This window comes from Pinus tabuliformis, chromosome Q (assembly GCF_031772625.1).
Source record: "Pinus tabuliformis cultivar Carrire ecotype Pingquan chromosome Q, CPIR1, whole genome shotgun sequence".
NCBI lineage: Eukaryota > Viridiplantae > Streptophyta > Pinopsida > Pinales > Pinaceae > Pinus > Pinus tabuliformis.
In genome coordinates this window covers 308,669,173-308,679,920 of record NC_142296.1, presented here as the reverse complement: position 1 = coordinate 308,679,920, position 10,748 = coordinate 308,669,173, and the positions used below count along the sequence as shown (strand labels likewise).

The 10,748-nt window shown below is 38.4% G+C and overlaps 1 pseudogene; it reads left to right on the top strand.

Annotated features, from left to right (window-relative positions):
- The first annotated feature begins 1,206 nt into the window (after positions 1-1,206).
- On the top strand, positions 1,207-3,087 carry LOC149219444 (E3 ubiquitin-protein ligase PUB23 pseudogene; annotated as a pseudogene).
- Positions 3,088-10,748: the final 7,661 nt, after the last annotated feature.

The following is a 10,748-nucleotide window of genomic DNA, read 5'->3' as shown; positions in this document are numbered from 1 at the left end:
ACAATATGGGGATCGGTGCCTCCTATAAATGGGTGCTTGCAAATCAGGGAGTTGGTACTTCCTTCAAGCTCGTGATTGTAAAACAATTAGGGGTTAGTGCCTCTTGCAAGTGGGTCCCTGAAAATCAGGGAGTGAGTGCTTCCTTCTGGTTGGTGCTAGTAAACATGATGTAACAATAGGTCGGAGTTTGCATTTTCATAACAAACAAAAACAATATTTGTGGTTTTCTCTTTATGAGTTTCCACATACATCTGGTGTCTCTATCTATTTCATTTGTGTATGGCGTTTATGGTATTGTAATGTGATTCATGTGTTATTTACATGATTAATGGTTAAGTATTTAAAAATATTAATAATTAAGTATTTAAATATTATTTTTAATTGTTAAAATGGGCCATAATATTGATTCTCCCCACTTTTAATTTGGTTTCCAACGAAAACAATGACAATTTTAAAATTAATATTTGAAGTGCTAGAAAAAAAAAATATTATTACCCATCTTCATAAATAACATTGAAAATTGGTTCTTTATAAAACCTGCCCCTCTAATAATTTAATTAAAATCATTAGAGAACTTGGTACGTTATATAGAGATCCTTCTATTACATATATAAGATATTGATTAATGGATTGGGAACGATTAGGTAGCCTTTCTAATACTAAAGAACCTTACTGCAGCAACACTAATCTTAATTAAGAAGCAATACCGCGGCTTATGCAATTTGTGAATAGTATCCAACTCAAACGCTGCAATTTCTCATTGTATCCAAGCTGCTTTTGATCGTGCTGTCATCTACTCCTGGTCAGAGACCAGTGGGAGAGATTTAAATATATAAATTTACAGAGGAATAGAGTTACCAACTCGATTCACTGATTTCGATTTTCAAAGTTTTCAGCCATTAAAGACCTAGTAAATTAGGTAAAGGCATTGTAATTTTTAATTTCAGTAACATACAGTAAATAAGCAGTATATATAAAGATGGCGTTGCTGCCATATTTGACATGTTTTTCAAGTTTTTCATGCGAGTTTGCTTTGCTGACATACTTGACATGTTTTTAAGCTTTTCAGGAGTTTAAAGTCAAGTAGGAGTTCAAAAGTGCCGGTGCACGTTTGTTTTGACTCGAAAAGCCGTCGGCAGGGCACACGGACTCGGGCTCCTTTATCATGGCAGGGCAGGACTAACAAGGGTAGCCTGGCGCCACGTTTCAAACCCTTTGGCTGTACTCTTTAAATCGGGTTTGGGTTTTCATTCATCAGAGATATTCTGAAGATTGCCTCAGAGGGCAGAATCAGGTCTTCTTCTAAGTTGACATCCAACCCTATTTGCTGACAGATGATAGTATCATTAGTTTGTCAAGGATCCTTCATATTTATACACATATATGTGTGCTGTGGCCTTGCTCCACATAGTATTTGACGGTTTTTTTGTTGGCTTGATCTGTGGGGATTTGAACTTCAGATCACATAGTTTATATAGTATATTATGGCGACCCCAATTTAGCTTAAAACTGCTCTCTGGACTGGAATCCCCAATTAAGCTGCCCTGGGCTGAAAGGTTTTCACTATTAACTCAATTCTGATTTTCATTTTTTTTGGAATTACAATTCCCCTGAATTTCAATTCTGGGTGGTTTATGTAAAAGGGTATCAGGATGGATCCAAAAGAGAATGCAGAGGTAGCTGAGATCCCTTCCTACTTCATATGTCCGATATCTATGCAGATAATGAGAGACCCCATTACAGTTTGTACCGGTATGACATATGACAGAGAAAGTATGGAGAAATGGGTCTATTCTTGTGGTAAGAACACGTGCCCTGTTACGATGCAAGTAATGTCCAACTACGATATGACTCCCAATCACACCCTGCGTCGCCTCATTCAGGGGTGGTGCCTGGCCAACAGCTCAAAAGGTGTCCAACAAATCCCCATGCTCAGGCCCCCTGTCGACTCGAATCAGATCAAGAAATTGCTCCAAGATTTTGAATCATGCTCACCTTTTCAGGGAATTAATGGCTTGAAGAAACTGAGATCTCTGGCCGATGAGAGCGTGGAAAACAGAAGATGTATTGCTGATTGTGGTGGAGATTCTGCATTGATTTCTGTGATAGAAACAAATATTGTTGAAATGGAAAGTGGAAGTTATGAATGCGCGATGGCTTGCGAAGAGGCCTTGGGGATTCTGCACAAACTTCCAATGTCCGATGAGACTTCAGAAATGCTTTGTAGGTTCAAAACCCTAAACCACATTTCATGGATTCTCAAGAAAGGAAGCTGCAATGCAAGAGTTCATTCGGCCATGTTACTGAAGACCCTTTCTAGCAGTGGGCATAACAGGTTGCAACAGCTCGTTGCGAATGCGAATGAGGATCTGATTGAAGGGCTCCTTCAACTGCTGACAGAGGAAGTCTGCTCTCAGGCAACTACTTCATCTCTGGAGATTTTGATGGCCATCTGTTCTCCTTCCAGAAATAACAGAGTCAAGGCCATAGAGGCCGGAACTATTTGTATATTGATAGAATTACTTCCTGAATCCCAGAGAATGTCTTGCGAGAAAATGCTGTGTCTTCTGGATATTCTATGTGAATGTGCGGAGGGAAGAGCTACAACAATTGATCATGCCATGGGCATAGCTTCCATCTCCAAGAAAATATTCAGAGTCTCTCAAGTTGCAACTGAGAAAGCAGTTCGAATACTCTGGTCGCTCTGCAAGTTCTCTCCTACTACTCACCTTCTTAAGGAAATGGTGCAGATTGGTGCCGTCTACAAATTGTGTGTGCTCCAGCAACTTGAATGCACATCAAAGACAAAACAGAAGGCGAGGGAAATGCTCAGAGCCCACGGTGAGTATTGGACAAACTCACCCTGCGTTCCACGAATTCGTTAGCAAGCTATAGATGGCATTGAACGTAGTAAGCATTATTGACGGCTTAATCCAGCACAACTTCAAATCCTTGTATAAACCTCCATAATTTTTTTAAGGATAATTCATCCAGTTTATGATTGGCAATGTATTTTAGGTGATGGCCCTTAATATTCGTGCAACAATGCTGCAGTCTTTAGATTTTAAACTTCAATATGTCAACTTGGGTTCATGCAAATTTAAGATATATCATCTACTGCAGATACAAATTACAATTTTTTTTTCCCCTGTAATGCACACAAATATATTGGAACCATTACTTTCTTGATCAAAGTAAAAATAGTCACGCGAATCGGTTGTCACTCTAACTCGTCTAATCTACCAGGGGGTAAGGATTCAATAATCTAAGTGCAGCAACTGAAATTACAGAAGTAAAGTTGAAGGAAAAAAAATACAAAGTTGTAGAAAAATGCTGGAACGTGAGGTTGCAAGAATTCAAATTACACTAATTGAACTCAAGGAATTATGTGGCAAGGAAAATAGCTCTCAAACTACACTAATTGAATGCAAGGAATTATGTGGCAAGGAAAATAGCTCTATGTTAATGTTGTAGAAAACTAAAGCAATCCATTCAACAATAAGACAATCTGTGATCTTGTAGACGATTTTGGAGCTATGACAACTTCTTCAATTCATTCTCATTCACTTAATCATGCTAAATTAACTAACTAAGGTGCTTTGCAATTAACCAACATGAAATCTCAAATAATGATGCAAAAACAGAGCTGTTGGGTTTGTTCTACATGAAACCTATATTTCTATAAGAAGACCTGTAAATTTTACAAGGAATCGTATGAGTGCAACAAATTAATGAAAGAAAGATGAAATGAGGTGTATGAAGCTAATTTTAACTTATGAAAACCATAACCATCACTCGACAAATAAGAAATGTTACTTTCCAAGCACCTACAAGAACATTAACACTACGACTATCACTGTAAAATAAACAAAAAGGTATAACAACATAAGGAAACATATGAAAGGAAGGTAAAAAACATACCAGAAGAATTTTAGAGTGCCAATGGGCGAGCCCTCCCCAAGGTGCTTAGGAACCTTAAACAAAATCAACTTAGAATATTTGCAAAAATATGTCTTTTCATTAATGGAAATTTGTCATTACAGGAATGGAAATTAAAAAGCTATGAGACTCCAAAGTGACAATATGATTTTTCTTCTCCAAAAAAAGGCTTCCATCGCTAGCTCGAGTTCCCCTACTTATCTAAAATTTGGAGAAAACTCCTCAATAGGAGGGAAACTTTTCCCTCCAAAAATCCCTATGCTCATGAATTGCTTCCCCTAGGGCTTGTTGTGCAACCACCATGTCTTTAACTACTGATAGCTCTGAATTATTAGTGATGTTGTATGTTACTGAGGGTTGTTGGAGGAGCTTGTTAAGCTTCAAATACCTTTCCAAATTAGGGTTCTAAGACTTCAAAAGGTCACACAAGTCATTCGTATGGTTAAATCTCTTAAGCACACACTGCAACATAAGGAATAATATGTAAACTATCAAAATGCATAATAATCAAGGTCGGAAATATGTGTATTCCTAGGTGATAGAGGTTATAGATGGACCTTTATATGTACAATTCAAGGGCTCATCATACCCCCTTGCTAAGATGTTTTCCCATCCTTGGGAAAATTTACCTTTTTAATCTTCTTGATCCTTGAGCTATTGTTTCATTATTTCTTTGGAAGTTTGTTTAACATCCCATGCTACATACCTAGGCAATTCTCCTAGTAAGTAAAACCCAACTACACTCTCTTTCCTTCCATTCCCTTGATTCTTTTTCTTCACTGGTGCGTTGTTCCATCCTCAACAGTAGCGGAGAATTGAACCTTAGTCCAATCCACTGTATACCCATTCTCTAGATGATCCTCTTGTAAAGTGGGGTCTTAGCTAAGGCATTATGCATACAAGTGGGTATGTGGGATTCCCTCAACTGTAGGCTATATGGTAGACCCTGTCATCTTCTTTGGCATGCCTGTATAGCTTCATCACTTAGTAGTCTAACCATGTCCTCAAAGTGGAGGATATCCTCCTCTTGTCTCTGTCTCCAAATTGGGGTCACTTGCTGGTACTCCATAAGGATGTTGTGGGTTATGATAATGGTTATGGGATTAGGTACCTTTACTCTTATCCATAGTGGTTTGGTAATCTCATCCCCTAATGTTTTCTTCACCTCCTTAACCCTCCTCTCTTCATGCCTTAGCCAGAAGGAAAATGCTAGAAGCTAGACATCCCCCACATGGGGGTTTGGATCCCATGATGGTACGTCAAGTAATATCATATTATCTAAGTATAATTCGCATAGTTTGGCTTTCTCCTCCACAATGCAGTTTTGGCATATCCCGATGAAATCCTTGGATGTTTGTTATGAAACCAGCTCACAAAAAGATAGAAAAGAGAGATCCACGCCTTAGAATTCAGCCTCTTCGAGGGGGCAACCTCCTTTACATTACATAAATGAACAATTCTTGGATGATACAAATGACAAAACCTCCTTTCTATATATAGGAGTCTAAGGAGTCACAATATAATCCAGCCGACCTAACAATAATAATATAAAGCCACAAAAATAACAATAGAGGGATTCTATGGGGCACAGAAATAACAATATGGGGGTAATAGGGGCACAACAATATAAATAAGGGGTATAACTACAATAGTAATGGGGTAATCACTAGTATTATAGGGACCCAACATGCCCCTCTCCTTCAAAAAAGTGTTGTCCTCAACGCTTGAGTAGTTCTGGATACTTCTGCATAAAATTCTCATCCTCCCATGTGGAATCTTCAGCGGATAAGTTCTTCCACTTGATAAGATACTCTGAAATTGATCGATTTCGTAGCTGTCGAGTTCTTGTTTCTGTGACTGCTTCCGGTTCCAATATAATTTTTCCTTCCTCGTCAAGTTCTGGCAATATTGTTTGAATTGGGAGCTTGTCACCTATAACCTTCTTTAAACATGAAACATGGAAAACTGGGTGCAATCGAGAAGCTGCAGGAAGCTCCAATTTGTATGCCATAGTACCAATCTTTTGCAACACCTTGTACGGACCATAATACTTTGGTGATAATTTATTATCCTTCTTAGCTTGCTTTAGGGACATTTGCTTATATGGTTGTAGCCGTAGGAATACCCAATCACCTACATCAAAACTTCTTTCACTGCGATGTTGATCTGCCTGTTGTTTCATTCTATTTTGTGCCAACACGAGGTTATCCTTTAAGAGTTGGAGGACTTGTTGTTGATGTTCGATGTGATGTTCCACTGCCTGAACCTTAGAATTTTCTCTTAAATATGATGTGATGGATGGTGGTTGATACCCATAAAGTGCCATAAATGGGGTCATTTTTGTTGCTGTATGGAAGGAAGTGTTATACCACCATTCAGCCAGAGGCAACCATTTGACCCATTGTGTCTGTTTATCAGATACAAAGCAACGAAGATATCCTTCCAAACATTTGTTTACTATCTCAGTTTGCCCATCAGATTGAGGATGATAAGATGAGCTATGAGCTAACTGAGTACCAAGACAAGAAAATAATTCTGTCCAAAAATTTCCAGTGAAAATGGGATCTCTGTCACTTACAATAATCTTTGGGTTTCCATGTAGCTTTTGAACTGTTTCCATAAATGCAGTAGAAACTGTACTGGCTTTAAATGGATGTGATAATGCACAAAAGTGTGCATACTTGGTAAGTCTGTCAACTACCACCATGATGACACTCTTTCCCTCAGACTTGGGTAAACCTGTGATAAAATCCATTGAAACCTCCTCCCAACGTTGGCTTGGAATGGATAAAGGTTGTAATAGACCCGGTGTCTTAATTGTTTCAACTTTATTTTGCTGGCAAACCAAACATTCCGCCACAAACTTTTGAATATCTGATTTAAGGCCATCCCAAAAAAATTCCTTCTTAACCCTGTGGTAAGTTTTTAAAAATCCTGAGTGCCCTCCTAAGGGAGAAGTGTGCAATTCCATAAGAATCTTTTGTTTTAGCTGGGAATTCTTACAGAGGTATAAGCGATCTTTGTACCATAACGAATCATTTTTCCAGCTAAATGTATCAGAAGTACTGGAATCTTGTTGTAGCTTTCGAATAAGTGCCCACACTTCTTCGTCATTCTTCCATTCCTCCCTTGCTTCGTTTATCCAATCTGGTTGGATAATAGAAATGGCACACAACAATGCTTCCACATCCTCATCCTTTCTTGAGAGTGCATCTGCCACCACATTTTGCTTCCCTTTTTTGTAGATGATTTCAAAGTCATAACCCAACATCTTTGTGACCCACTTTTGTTGCTCTTCAGAGGATAATCTTTGTTCTAAAAAGTATTTAAGGCTATCATGATCCGTTTTTACCTTGAAGTGTCTTCCCATTAGGTAGGGTCGCCATTTCTTAAGTGCATGGAGTATTGCCAACATTTCCTTCTCATAAATAGCTTTGCTTAAAAACTTTCCCTTGATTGGACGACTTTCAAAAGCAATGGGTCTTTCATCTTGCATTAGAACAACACCAATTCCATTTCCTGAAGCATCACATTCCACAATAAAGGTTTTTGTGAAGTCCGGTGTAGCTAAGACCGGTGCTTGGCACATTGCCTCTTTAAGATGTTCAAAGGCCTTTGTTGCTTCCGGAGTCCATGAAAATGAATCTTTCTTCAATAATGTTGTTAGAGGTGCTGCTATTCTCCCATAATTCTTAACAAACTTGCGATAATACCCTGTCAACCCAAGAAATCCTCGCAGATGCTTTATGGATGTGGGGATTTTCCATTCCTTAATGGCTTTAATTTTGCTAGGGTCTACCTTAACTCCTTCATGAGATACAATATGACCCAAATATTCCACCTCCTGGACTCCAAAGAAACATTTGGATCTTTTTGCATATAATTGTTTCTCCTCCAATAGTTGTAGCACCCTGTCAACATGTTCAACATGATCCTTCCAAGACTTGCTGTAGATTAGTATATCATCAAAAAATACTAACACAAATTTTCTAAGGAATGGTTTGAAAATTGAATTCATCAAACCTTGAAATGTTGAAGGTGCATTGGTAAGGCCAAAAGGCATGACCAAAAATTCATAATGACCCTCATGAGTTCTAAATGCCGTTTTCGGAATGTCTTCAATCTTCATTCTGATTTGATGATATCCCGAACGAAGATCCAACTTGGTGAAGTAAATTGATCCATGCAATTCATCCAGTAATTCATCAATAACAGGAATGGGGAACTTATCTTTAATAGTGAGCTTGTTGAGCTCCCTATAATCTGGACACATGCGCCATGATCCATCCTTCTTGTGCACCAATACTACTGGAGCTGAGAAAGAACTTTGACTCGGTTGAATTATACCAGCCTCTAGCATTTCTGCAACCATACGTTCAATTTCACTTTTTTGGACATAGGGATATCTGTACGGCCTGATGTTTGGAGGAACACTTCCTGGAATCAGATGAATAGCATGATCATGATCACGCATAGGTGGGAGACCTTTGGGAGTCTCAAATACCTTGGAATGATTGTCCAAGACTTTTTGGAGATCTGGAGAAATAGATGATTCCAATGTGGAAACATCTAGCGAACATAATTGTGCAATTACACCTCTTTGCTCCTTTTTTAGAAGCTTTGTCATACCATTAGAGCTGATTATCTTTCCTGGTTTCCCTGCAATACCCCTTAATTCAACTTCCTTTCCTTCCAAGAAAATTTGATGAAAAGTTCTTGAAAATTAAAAGCTATTGTACCCAAGGATTGTAGCCATTGGACTCCTAGTACAACATCAGCACCTCCCATTGGAATGGAAAGCATTGGGCTAGTCAATACATATTCTCCCATGGATAGCTTGATATTATGGCACTTTCCAGAGCAATTTATTGTTCCTCCATTTGCAATCATCACTTGACACTCTGGTGCTGGATATAGGAAGCAATTCAATTCTTTTGCTACCCTACAATGAATAAAATTGTGGGTGCTTCCTGAATCAATCAACACTATTACCTTTTTCTTCTTGATTTGTCCTTCTATCTTGATGGTTTGAGGAGTGGTAATTCCCGCCAATGCATTACAAGATATGGTCGGATTTATTTGTTCTTCATCTAGGCTTTGTTCCTGGAATATATCCTCTTCTTTTGACCTTTCTTGCTCCTTTTCTTCTTCCTCTTCACAATCTATGTAGAATAATTTCTTCTCAGCACACTTATGACCTTTTGTGTATTTGCTATCACAATTGTAACAAAGCCCTTTTGCTCTTTTTTCTTCCAATTGTTGTGGTGTCAACCTTGTAGGTTGTGGAAGACTATGGGCAACAACACTTCCATCTTTATAGTTGTGAGTGGTATGCTTCCTAGTTGCCATAATTTTGCTTTCCATTTTTCTTGCTAACCTGAATGCCTTCTCTAATGAATCAGGTTCCCAAAGGCGCACATCATGTTGGATATTATCCTTTAAAGACCCTATGAACACATCAATCCTATGCTCCTCTGGAATATCTTTTACCCTTATGTTCAATTTTTGGAACTCCTCAATGTGCTCCATTATTGAACCCTTTTGTTTGAGACTTATCAATTGGCTAAAAAAAGTGTTGCTTTTTGTATCCTCATAATGTGCTATCAATTCTTCCGTAAAAATTGCCCAAGTGATAAATTGTTTACGAGAACAAAGCCATTGATACCATACAAACTGATTTGGTTCCAAATATAAAGTTGCCATACGTACCTTTTGTGTGTTTTGCACATTATTGAGATCGAAGAATTGCTCCATCTGTAATATCCATGTGGCGGGATCCTTGCCATCAAACTTCCTCATATCGATTTTTGGAACATGGTGAGTCTTCGATCCAACATTAGAGTCTATGGAATCATGATTAACATTTCTTTTGTTCTCATCATGAGTTTCCTTTACTACCTTTTCACCATTAGTGACCCTTTCTTGTAGCAACTTCTTCAATTCTTCCATGTCTGTCTTCAAATCTATCTTCAAATTTACCATCGAATCCTCCACTTAGTTTCCATGCCCTTTATCTTAGATTCCACACCATTTATCTTAGATTCCATGCCATTTATCTTAGATTCCACGCCACTTATCTTAGCTTCTGTTAGCTTTTGTGAGCGTGACATTTGTTGCACTTGTTCTTGTAATTTTGATATATCATGTAGCATTTCTTCCTCTTCTTCATGAGTCATGCTAGAGCTTTCAGGTTCCTTACTAGGTGTTTGCATTTTCTTTCCTCGGGGCATCAGTTACCGATAATAATGCTTTACTATGCCCTTTGAATTCCGTTAAACCAAGCTTACATAAAAATTTAAAAAAAAACTACACACCTTTTTTCACTTTATAGAAGCCTGATATTGAATCTGATGTATCTCTGTAATTTCGGATCATCCAGTTCTGAAATTGCTACCTGTAGTAGCCTTCTGCGTCCTCTTTCCAATGCCACAAGTCTGAGCCAAATTGGATTCTCCAAGGAAGAGTTATGTGAAATCTCCCACAGTGACTTGCTTTTAGACTGGTTCAGTAGAGCGAACTTGTACGACGTGCCACGAGTCACTGTTTCAACCTTTGAATCTGAAACACACATACAAGAAACTACAGTCCGTCCTCTTTCTGTACCTTTTTACGAAATTTCAATCCGATCCTCAGAGAGAAAGTTATGACGATTTTCCCCAGGTCACCTGTTTTGAATGTAATTCAGGAGTCTGCAAAAAGACCAACTTCCTCAGATCATATCTCCGAAAATATCGCGCGAAAAGCTCTGAAATTTGGACCCAAGGTTCAGCGCCAATTCTTCTCAAATGGGTTTTTTTTGCGACTTCTGA